General features: G+C 30.0%; 1 long non-coding RNA gene across 1 annotated transcript in view; it reads left to right on the top strand.

Moving 5' to 3' along the window:
* The first annotated feature begins 693 nt into the window (after positions 1–693).
* LOC149057608 (uncharacterized) overlaps positions 694–10,642 on the top strand; it is a 29,848-nt gene continuing 19,899 nt past the window's right edge. The window contains exon 1 of the long non-coding RNA XR_016190729.1: positions 694–816. This is a non-coding gene — a long non-coding RNA (uncharacterized LOC149057608). The remainder of the gene's footprint in view (positions 817–10,642) is intronic.

Here is a 10,642-nt window from a genome sequence, read left to right as displayed (position 1 = left end):
TAAATATAACTTACCTAAAATAATTATTGCCGGAACAAAGCAATAATTTATATGTCCAATATAATATTTAAGTAACATTTAGGTATTGTAATTTAGATTAATATTGCATATTACACACTCTACAGGGCACTGTACCTTAAATTATAATATATGCAAACATATTTTTTTTTGACACTTCTAATCAATATTCTCTAACGTTAAATAATGTATTTTACTTAATTTAATTTTTTAATTAATCAATATATTTAATTTATTTAAAACCACTAGACAATTACTAAATCAAGAATTAAATAACTTGGACTTGTTCAGTGCATTATTTTATAATCTACAAGTTGAATAACCAGCTATAAAATATCATCTATTTCTTATTATATATTATTTATCATAATATTACAATCATTTTGTAATATATTTATTTAAGTGAACCCTAATGTAATTATTGACATTATCAAACATATTTTATCAGTTAATTAATTAGTAAAGTAATATACAGTACACAAAAATTACTTGGATTTATTGCGAGTTGGTTTCTGTAGAGTACTATTATAGACTATAATATAGTTACTAGTCGGATTGAACCAATAAATTACCGACGTTTATAATACCAGCTGTGCTCATAATTTGTTACTATATTAACCACTCGATATTCTTATACATTCTTTAATTATTTTAATTTTATTGATATTTTTAACAGTTAAGATTTCTTTATGGATTGGTTGGCTTGACTGAAGAAACTATTCAATAATATAGTACTACTTGACGAGGGTAGTATCGGTTAGTCGACGGATAAGTCACGGTACCAGCTATGCTTTAAATGTATGTAACACTTATAATACAGAATACATAGATAAGTTAAAATAGTAAAACTTTTACTTTATCTTTCAATTTCAATCGATGAGTACAAGAATATTATGTCAATATAATTGAACTATAAATCTAAATCACGTTGAGTGTAAGCTGATTGTTATTGTAAAGCCTTCCTTATTGTGTATGCGATACAATATAATACAACAGAATTTCCAATCTCATTAGTTAAGTTTATGGGTAACAATAATATTTAGATAAGTTGATATATTATGTTAGAATGGTTATTTGGATGACATACATATGTGACAATTCAAAGCTTAAAATGTATTACGAATAAAAGCCTAAAGGAACTTCGTTACACAATGCCTCTTGGAAACGTTTTAGTTGCAGAATTGAATGTACCTACAAATCGGATGTCTCAGACGTTAACTTCACTTAATCTACGTATGGATGTATGCCTTGTGCAGCATGTGAATTCGAGTTCAATTTTCGAGCGGTGTTTAATTTAAAATTAATTTATTAATTAAGGGCGAAATTTCATCGGGTCGAATTCGTCCGTTTGGTTATAAAATAATATTGTTATATTAGAATTCATGTAATTGAACTCCTGATTCGAATAATATATACTATGTACACCGTTATAAATCAATGAAATGTCTGGGGCGGAAGATCATTATAATGGTAATGTTTTTTTCGACGATTGCTTCGGCGTGACGACTTGAAATCAGTGCGCATAGTGAAATCGATGTCTGCAAGTACGCGTCATTTTATTATTATTTTATATTTATTGTTTTCCGCAGCGATAAAATACGACATACCTATATTATCGGTGATCACTGTTCACTCACTTTGTACTTATTTCTTTTCTTTTTCCACAGTTGTGTAAATAATATAAAGTTTCTTTTCGTTTTATCCTCTATCAAACCAGTCTTATGTCGGTCGTCGGATCGCAATAACGGCAGAGAACGAGTGTGGAAAAGTATCGAGTGGGAATGAATGGCGGATTTGTAAAAGAGGGAGTAAAACTGCCGTGTTGCGCTTTTTTTTACAGTATAAATCAAACCCGAATGCTGCGGAAAACGTTGAAAATACGCTGTTCATGTGTGTCCAAACGATGGGATTGTTTTCTGCAAGTTAGCTATTATTTGTTATACGCTATTATTGTTGTGTGTGTGTGTGTGTGTGTGTGTGTGTGTGTGTGTGTGTGTGTGTGTGTCTGCATCGTCGGGTGGCTCGTTCGATTCTTTCCACCGGTTTTATGACCTTCGGTTCAGACTGCCAAAAAACTATTCACAAAAATTACGACCGATTCGTTTTATAGCGTCAGTATACGTATAAATGAATTTTAAAACCGCAAGTTTATTCACATCAATATCTGCGATAATACGTCACAATTATTTCATAACAGTAGCAGTGATTATACAATGGTCCCAAAACGGATAATATATAGATCTAATTCCTACTATGTATGGATATTGAATGATAATCGATATTGTTTCAATGTCATCACGTCGGATGCTAATTATTGTATGCGTATTCCTACTTCTATTAACCTAGAATAACAATAATTAAACACACTTATAAACTATAACATACAATCAGAGTCAAAATATTATTTGTTTATTTATGAGAAGTTGTAGTTTTTATTAAATTGACCAGAGAAACGGGAGGAAAACTACAAATAATAGTTCCAACTATATATTTGTCGTAACTAAATATTAAAATGTATTTTAGTGTCATTTAATGCTTCCACAAATGCGTTTATAGCTGTACTAACAAAATTGTGACTTTAAGCCTTTTATGAGTATAGAACTACAATTTAAGCTTCATTGGATAATAATATTTTATTACTTTACGTAGTGAAATTAAAAAAAAAAATAACGAAACAGTAAAATATAAATTTTATTGGTTTTTTTTTAACAGAAAAATAATCAATTTAACGCCCCTTACAGATCCACTGTATTGGAACAGGAAGAGCCAAATTGAGATGAAATTCATTTACAGAATGATTCACCAATAGTACATGGATCTTAATTTTTCTTCAATACTGTAAATGACTGCCCAAAAAAATTTAAAAAATACTTACAATATCGATATAATTGGTCAAAATTACCATTTTTTATTATTATTATAATAATATATGTCATTCAAAAGTCATTAGTCCACAGACAATGTAGGTACCTATTCATTATATTCAATGTAAATGACGAAAAGAACGAACCGAGATGCGCAGATAGCGTGTTAACTGTACATAGATTTTTCATAAATACAATTATATAATGTACCGAAAATTCTCTGAAACTTTTTTTAGAATACAATTTAAAGTGATTTTTATATCATTATCGAATGTAATAATACCCAGAGATGGAGGATTAATTTCTGTTTAAGTATGCAATGGTCGATCAACAAGGATGCTGATCACCATTTTTTCATTAATAATTGATTTACACAAGTTCTGATTTTTAATATAAGTGCCTATTTTCCTGTTTATTTTTTGCAGATGATTGTTTTGACTAAGTAGCTTTGTAGCTATTTTAATTTGAATACTAAAAATAAAAGGCTTAAAGTAAATAAAATCATATTGATATTAAACGTAAAATTATTAATATCAATTACCTACTTATTAACATTTTAAAATTTGTAAGAATTGTCTCGAATCACTAAAATAAAAACTCAAATCATTATAATATATGTAATATTGTTGTTTAATAAATTGTTATCCTTATTGTGTTTTAGGGACACAAAGCCATTGCATGCATCTTACCTAACCATGATGTTCTACATCGAATAATGTACATATTTTTAACCATATATGTATTATTAAGTAACCAATATATAAATAAATGATCATTAACAGTCACTAATCAGCTATCTACGTATTAACCAATAATCAACATACTCCATTAATTATCTCTTTTATATTCACACGTATTTAGGGTTAGGACTACTTAAAAGCATAATGCGTTTGAGTATTATTCAGCAAATTATTGGAAATTCTAAAGTTCTTTTTAAAATCCTTAAATAATTATGAATATTATATTATATTATATTATATTATATTATATTATATATATATACTGCAAATTTTTGTAAAAATGATACAACCATTTTATATTTCAAATAATTCAAACACTTTTATAACATAGGTAGATTCACATACTGATTAATTATTATATCTTTCATACGAATTTATAATCCATAGAATCATACATATACCGTGTGTTTAACAATTTAGGGAACACTGAATTTCTCGGCCGGATTATGTTGGAACAAATCGAATTTTTTTTTACAAGCTAGTGGTACATAAATACACATTTTCAGATAAATTTAAAATTTTTAACCCTCTTGGTACGCGCATTTGCAATTTTTATGGTTTTTTTTTTATATACGTGTTATAAATAAGATAACCATAATATGGATATAAAATGATTTAATTAAAATTGATTACAACTGTATGCGTAAAAATATTCAAAAAGTAACCAATAATAAATAATTATAAATGGTTTTATGCATTTTATAATATTGTAAAAATGTATTATTTATTAAAATTTGGATGGCTCTCATTCAGTCAATTTTGGTTTTAGAGTCATGGTTAATCGATCAAAATGACTTGAAAAAATTCATTCTATCCGAATTCGGAATCAAAAATATCGGTTGATATTAAATAAAAAAATAAGTTGCATTGCGCATGCGCGTACCGAGAGAGTTAACAATTTTAAATTTATCTGGAAATATGTATTTATATACCACTAGCTTGTAAAAAAAAATCGATTTATTCCAACATAATAATCTGGCCGAGAAATTCAGTGTTCCCTAAATTGGTGAACATACGGTATATTATATATATTGTTTTTCGTCTCACGATCACTGAGACGATCATATCATTTCATATTATATATAATATTTTGAATACAACATCGTTTCGTTATAGAGTCGCAAAAATGTTACAAGTGCTCAGCACCGTATAATGGTGATCTCGTGAGTGTATATAATATTATATGTGCACGAGACCTGGTTTGGCGGAGGTTGCGTACGTGTCCGGGAATCTTAAACTCAACGATATGTATTTATTCATTCAGTCAACACGGCCGTGGTTGCTGACGTGTAGAACGCTCACCCCTCCACCCCCGACAAATCCAACCAACTCCTCTCTGGCACTCCCTGGCATCATTTTCAACTCCGTCGACATCAACTACACCTGGAACACGTCGACTCTTGCAATTCTGACCCACCACCGACCAACGCCTACCCGGCTCTTTAAGTCCCGAGCATCGACCACGGAGAACCTAAATCGGTGGCGTCTTATACCTATAAATAATAATAATGATGTTTATCGTGCACTAACAGTAATGACACATAGTATTAAGGTCTCGACCGAAATGATACATTACACAATGTACAATATACACATAACCTCGTACATGAACCCTGCCATGTCTAACTACAACAAATGAGTTTCCCGGTTTTTGGAAACGCCATGACTTCCTTCACTAACACCGAATATTATTATTATTTATTACACACCAAATAGATAGTATAATAATATTATAATATTATTATAATAATATAATAATATTCATATTGGATTCCCAGATATAAGTTTATCGATCAATGTATTGGTTTTAAAATGTTCTTTAATTATTTAATTATTTTGTGCGACCGTCATCACCCTTTTGGACAGTAAGAATGTTTTGATTTTTTACATCGGCATATTTTCTGGTAGTACCATTATCCGCCATAGCTCTCGTCGTGTAGTACTTATTGAGAATGATGGTCACGAATTACTCTCGAGAGGGTACAGCCATCTTGGAGTCGTCTGTACTACGTGTGACTTTGTCATACATCTTACACGAAATTTAAACGCCACCGCCAATTTTCCAGTTCAGTAATTTTGGATTAGCGTCCTGTGTGTCGTGGCAAACCAAAAAGCTCAAGCCTGTCACCTAACCACCAATACCATGACTTAACGTGATGGTATACCCAGCGATCGCAGTGTTGGTACTGCATGATATTTTACACACTAAAAGTGTGTAATGGAATCTACGAAATGACTAACTATCTTGCAAAACGGACCGATCAAACAATATAACAATGAACTCAGAAATAAAATCGTCCATAAAAGGTCAAATATACGTATAAATGTTTCGTATAAAAATATTTAGATAAACACAAAAGAAAAGAAAATAGACATGACAGAAATTAGGTAAGCATAGATCAAGGGCTATTAAGAACAGTACGTAGTGCCTTTATATTAAACTCGTATGCCATATACCTATAATATATGTATAGATATTGTAAATTAATGTCCAGGATTTGTATCCATTCGAATGCACATTCATTAGCGGTATGTAATAAATCGAAGCTATGGTGATAACAATAATATAACATGATAGAAATATACACTAGGTATTATGGTAATTAAATAATAATTAACGTAATTAATGCAATGTTTTAGGCAAAAATAAAATCGAGCTACCGTTATAATAATAGTAAGCTTAAGTTAATTTAATAGTAATATCACAAAATACTTAAGCTTGATGTATAGAATCACAGGCCGTTTCTGCTCAAAATCGTTGATTGCATTGATTAAATCAAATTTAATACATCCATTACATTGACCCACTCGATAACTACTGTACTACTGAGCGATACCCACTTTCCTATTTTTATTTTTGCAAACGTGCATAACATGATTTAGAATCGTATTATTTTACATAATTTAATACTTTCAAAAAGCTAACTTATGGCGCACAATGTAGAGTTGTTGTATTATGCATTGGGAACATTAATTTTTAATTTTTACAACTAAATCATAACTACTTTTGTTGAAAATATGTAAAAACAATTATGTTTATAGGACCTGCGGGATAGAAGACAAATTCCCAAGCACAATATTGTTCAATTTTCCAGCTTCCACAAAAACATAATTTAAATTTCAGGGACTAAAGTACTGTGTACGTTATTACTTCAATATTTTGTCACAATGATGTATGTACAAAGTTTTTTAAAATAGAAACAATCTTATTCAATTCATTTTTGTCTAAAATAAACTTTATGTAATTTTATTATTATAGTTAGGTAGGAAATATAAACGTTACGTAGTTGAAAGAAATGTTTAAATGAACAGTGAATTTTTGATTTTTTACATTTAAAAACTGTAGCGTCATCAATGTCACGTAAACTTTAATACTGAAAAATGAAAGAAACCTGCTCGTGTAGCTAAAAAAAAAAATTATGTTTAATCATTATTTTATTAACACAATAAACTTGTTATGTAATTTGTTTATTATGTTTAATACACTCCATAATATCGCTGACCACAATTACGACTGAGTTCAATTATATGGACGTTTAAAATTTAAGGCTTTAAAAAAAAAAAAAAAATGCTTTTGAAATAACCCATTCACATCAAAATATCACAACTTGCGTGTTCGGATGATTTGATTTTTACAATACTTTACTGACGGAAAGTATTGAAGTGTGGAATTCACTCTGGTTACACGATGACGACGGAGTTGACTATTTACAAATGATATTATAATTAAAATGCGCACTATGTTGGTAACTTGAAATCACTTACTTATCCGTAAAATATAATTATAATATTTTATTGTATTACGTATGTAGGAACACATAATATAACATGGTAATCTTTATATTAATTAGAAAAACAATACTTACAGCGTGTTTTATTAAAATGTATTTTTAAATCACAAGCACAAAAGTCACGAAGAACTATCATGGAGTACGCGACCTCTCCCGTTTAACGTGATACAGGTACCTAAAAATAAAAGGTCACTTATTTAAGTGTATACATTCATTCATTCATTGATGGGTGAAGAAGTGGACAAAATTTTGTTGGCTAATTATTATCACAGCGCAACTCTATTTTAAGCTTTAAAACTTTTTAGTTATAAGTTATAAGTTATAACTAATAAACTTTACTCATTAGATGTTCATATTTTTATACACACATAAAAATACTAAAATGTTCTGCTCCGGAATACGAAAATAAAAATATATGTTGTTATTCAAATAAGTGAAAACTTAAAAAATGATACCTATATTTTTTATGAAAATTTTTGTATTTCAAATTTCAGTGATAGAAAATTATGTAAAAAATGTTTTTTGTCATGGTTACACCAAAAGTTTGAATAAATAAATTTCAAGAGGTGGATGAAGTGTTGGAAAATTATCTCTTTTTATCCAGCGTGGACCTATAATCTCCCACCGGGCGGAAAAGTTACTGTCCAAATCAGATTAATAAATACGTCATGAACGTATCGTGACGTTTGGTGTAATATAGACTAACTGATAAATTGTAGGTTAGTATCACTCATGATGTTTTACAAAAATATCGGGTGATAATCTAGATGAACGCAGAATTTGTGATTTATCCGAGAAAGTACTATTACCGTTATTGCACTGCCACAGTACCACATAAATAATCTACAGGTACCCATTTCAAAAAAGTTAGAACTTTTAAAAGTAATCTATGTATATACTTATTTGAAACACCTTGTGAAATATATATTTATTTTAAACTTATTTCAATAACCATTAAGACTACTACCGATAACACAGTGTTTTAGACTTAGCAACCTACCATGTTGGAAATTTCGTTTTTCAGAATTTCACGCGGTTATGGAATTGTTCAAATACCTTTTTAAAAATAAAATGTATTCTATCAAAACCACATTAAATACTTTTAAATCTACATTGGTATATGAGTTGCTTGGTAGCGGTTTTCGTTGAAAGACTCGTCGTGGTTTATGTTGTGGACGTCGCATATGATGAGAATAATATAATATAATGTTCCATCGCTGCAGTGATATTAACACACATTTAACTATTTTATTATTGTATTCGATTTGTTTTTGATTATTTAGTAGTGTGCTGGTAGTTTAATATTGCGTAGTTGCAAACATTTTTGTGAAATATTCTATATTAACTTTATAATACTATACTGTAAAATATTATAAGCTACGAATAGGTAAATTAATATACATACAAGTAGATAAAGTATTATTAATATTATACACTATTTGATTTTTATAAAATAGGTACTTACAGTATAAGTTAAACAAAAAACACTGTAGATTTTGATCATTCGAACGCAATGCTTTGTGTGAAACCTGAATCGTCGGTCACAGACGATGATTTTGTGAAACGAAAAATGTGAAACATATTATTTTGAATGTATTCTCGTCTGATTGCGCATCATCGAACAGTTTATAAACCAAAACGCTGTGCATCGTGATATTATTATTGCGTCCGTCCTTTACACACATGAATATACCAACCCTCGCCACAACTTCCACCAACAACCATAGTCAATATACTCGGAATACTTTTATGAGACTTGTTTGTATTCCGACCTAGCGTATTCCAAACGAGGTGCTATCGAAGCGTGGCGGTTAACTTTGATACAGCACACACAATATGTAGCAGTGTAGCACATGATATAATGGTTCCACTGTTTGCCATCCGGTCTGACACATTGACCCGTATTATACTTTCTTCTGACCAACAGCCAAACACATATATCTAAATTAAACTTCGTTGTAACTTACTCTTCTATATTAATACAATTTTGATCAGTTTAAAGGCCCGGCAAATCAAGCGCATCGAACATGTCTGTTTTTCGAGGAGGGGGGCATAGCCTTATTGAGTTTTAAACTTTTAAAACGATTTCTATATAGACAGTTTGACCAGTGAAACATATACATAAGATGCGAGCCTGTTAAATAATATATATTTATTGTGATGGACTTTGTGATTACAACTCATTAAGTACATAGTACCTAATGCAGATGTTTCTATTATTATTATTTTTTTATTTAGTTAACCCGCGGCAACATAGGCCATTGGATGTAGGGAGGGTACTGTAGGGTTTTTTTCTATATAAATTTAATGGAATTGTACAACTATGTCCCACGTTATTATATCTGTTGTAAATATCATACACGTTATTTGATTCATTAGATTATATATTTTAATATTTGGCACTTTTCACTTGGTGAATATACTTTGTTCGGTGAGTTAATAGTAATGCTAATTCTACGCATCCCTTCGCGTCACACTGTTATCGAAATTGGTTCCCAATTTGGCAGAATTTTACGTGTGAAAATTAGTTTTGGTCAGCGCGTGGCGTGTACTATCGTTAAAAGAGTATAATGCAGGGGCGGCCATCATGAATACGTCCACAAGCCACCTAGATAAATACAATGATACCAAGAGCCAAAATGTTTATAAATATATTTTATAATTTTATCGTTAATTAGTAATTAATGGGTTTTTTTTTTCAACAAGACGAGAGCCGCAAGTTGGCTACTCTGGTATAGTGCATCGCTTAATTTGTTGGGATATGAGGAAAAAAATGTGAATGTGTTGTGTACAAGAAAATACCTCTCAATGGAAGTACTTGGGGTTATTGAAAACTAAATAACTTATAGTTATTATAACTGCTATAAGCATGACAACAATCAATATTATAATATTATATGTTTCATGGTCTAATAATCGTAACTATATCATGATAAAATACCTTCAGAGTTTCCACCAATCTTATTTTTTAATTTGGGTACCTATTAACTTACTATTGGCTAGTGGGTAATAATGGTATACAAGTTTTGTTATTACGGTTTTTATTTACAACTAGACCATTTGAAAAAAAAAATAGTTCTACACTTACAATAAAATAAAATCAAAATGTAAAATTCGAATAAATTCACGATTAACGGATAAAACGCGGGTGATGAGTGTGCTTGGTGAATATCACCGTGTGTACATACATATAATATTAGGATTACGAAATTGCGCCGTCTGTTATTCG

The sequence above is a fragment of the Diuraphis noxia genome, unplaced genomic scaffold, assembly GCF_037042655.1.
Source record: "Diuraphis noxia isolate RWA-SAM2 unplaced genomic scaffold, SU_Dnox_SAM2 contig0003, whole genome shotgun sequence".
NCBI lineage: Eukaryota > Metazoa > Arthropoda > Insecta > Hemiptera > Aphididae > Diuraphis > Diuraphis noxia.
This window is presented reverse-complemented; position numbering and strand designations above follow the sequence as displayed.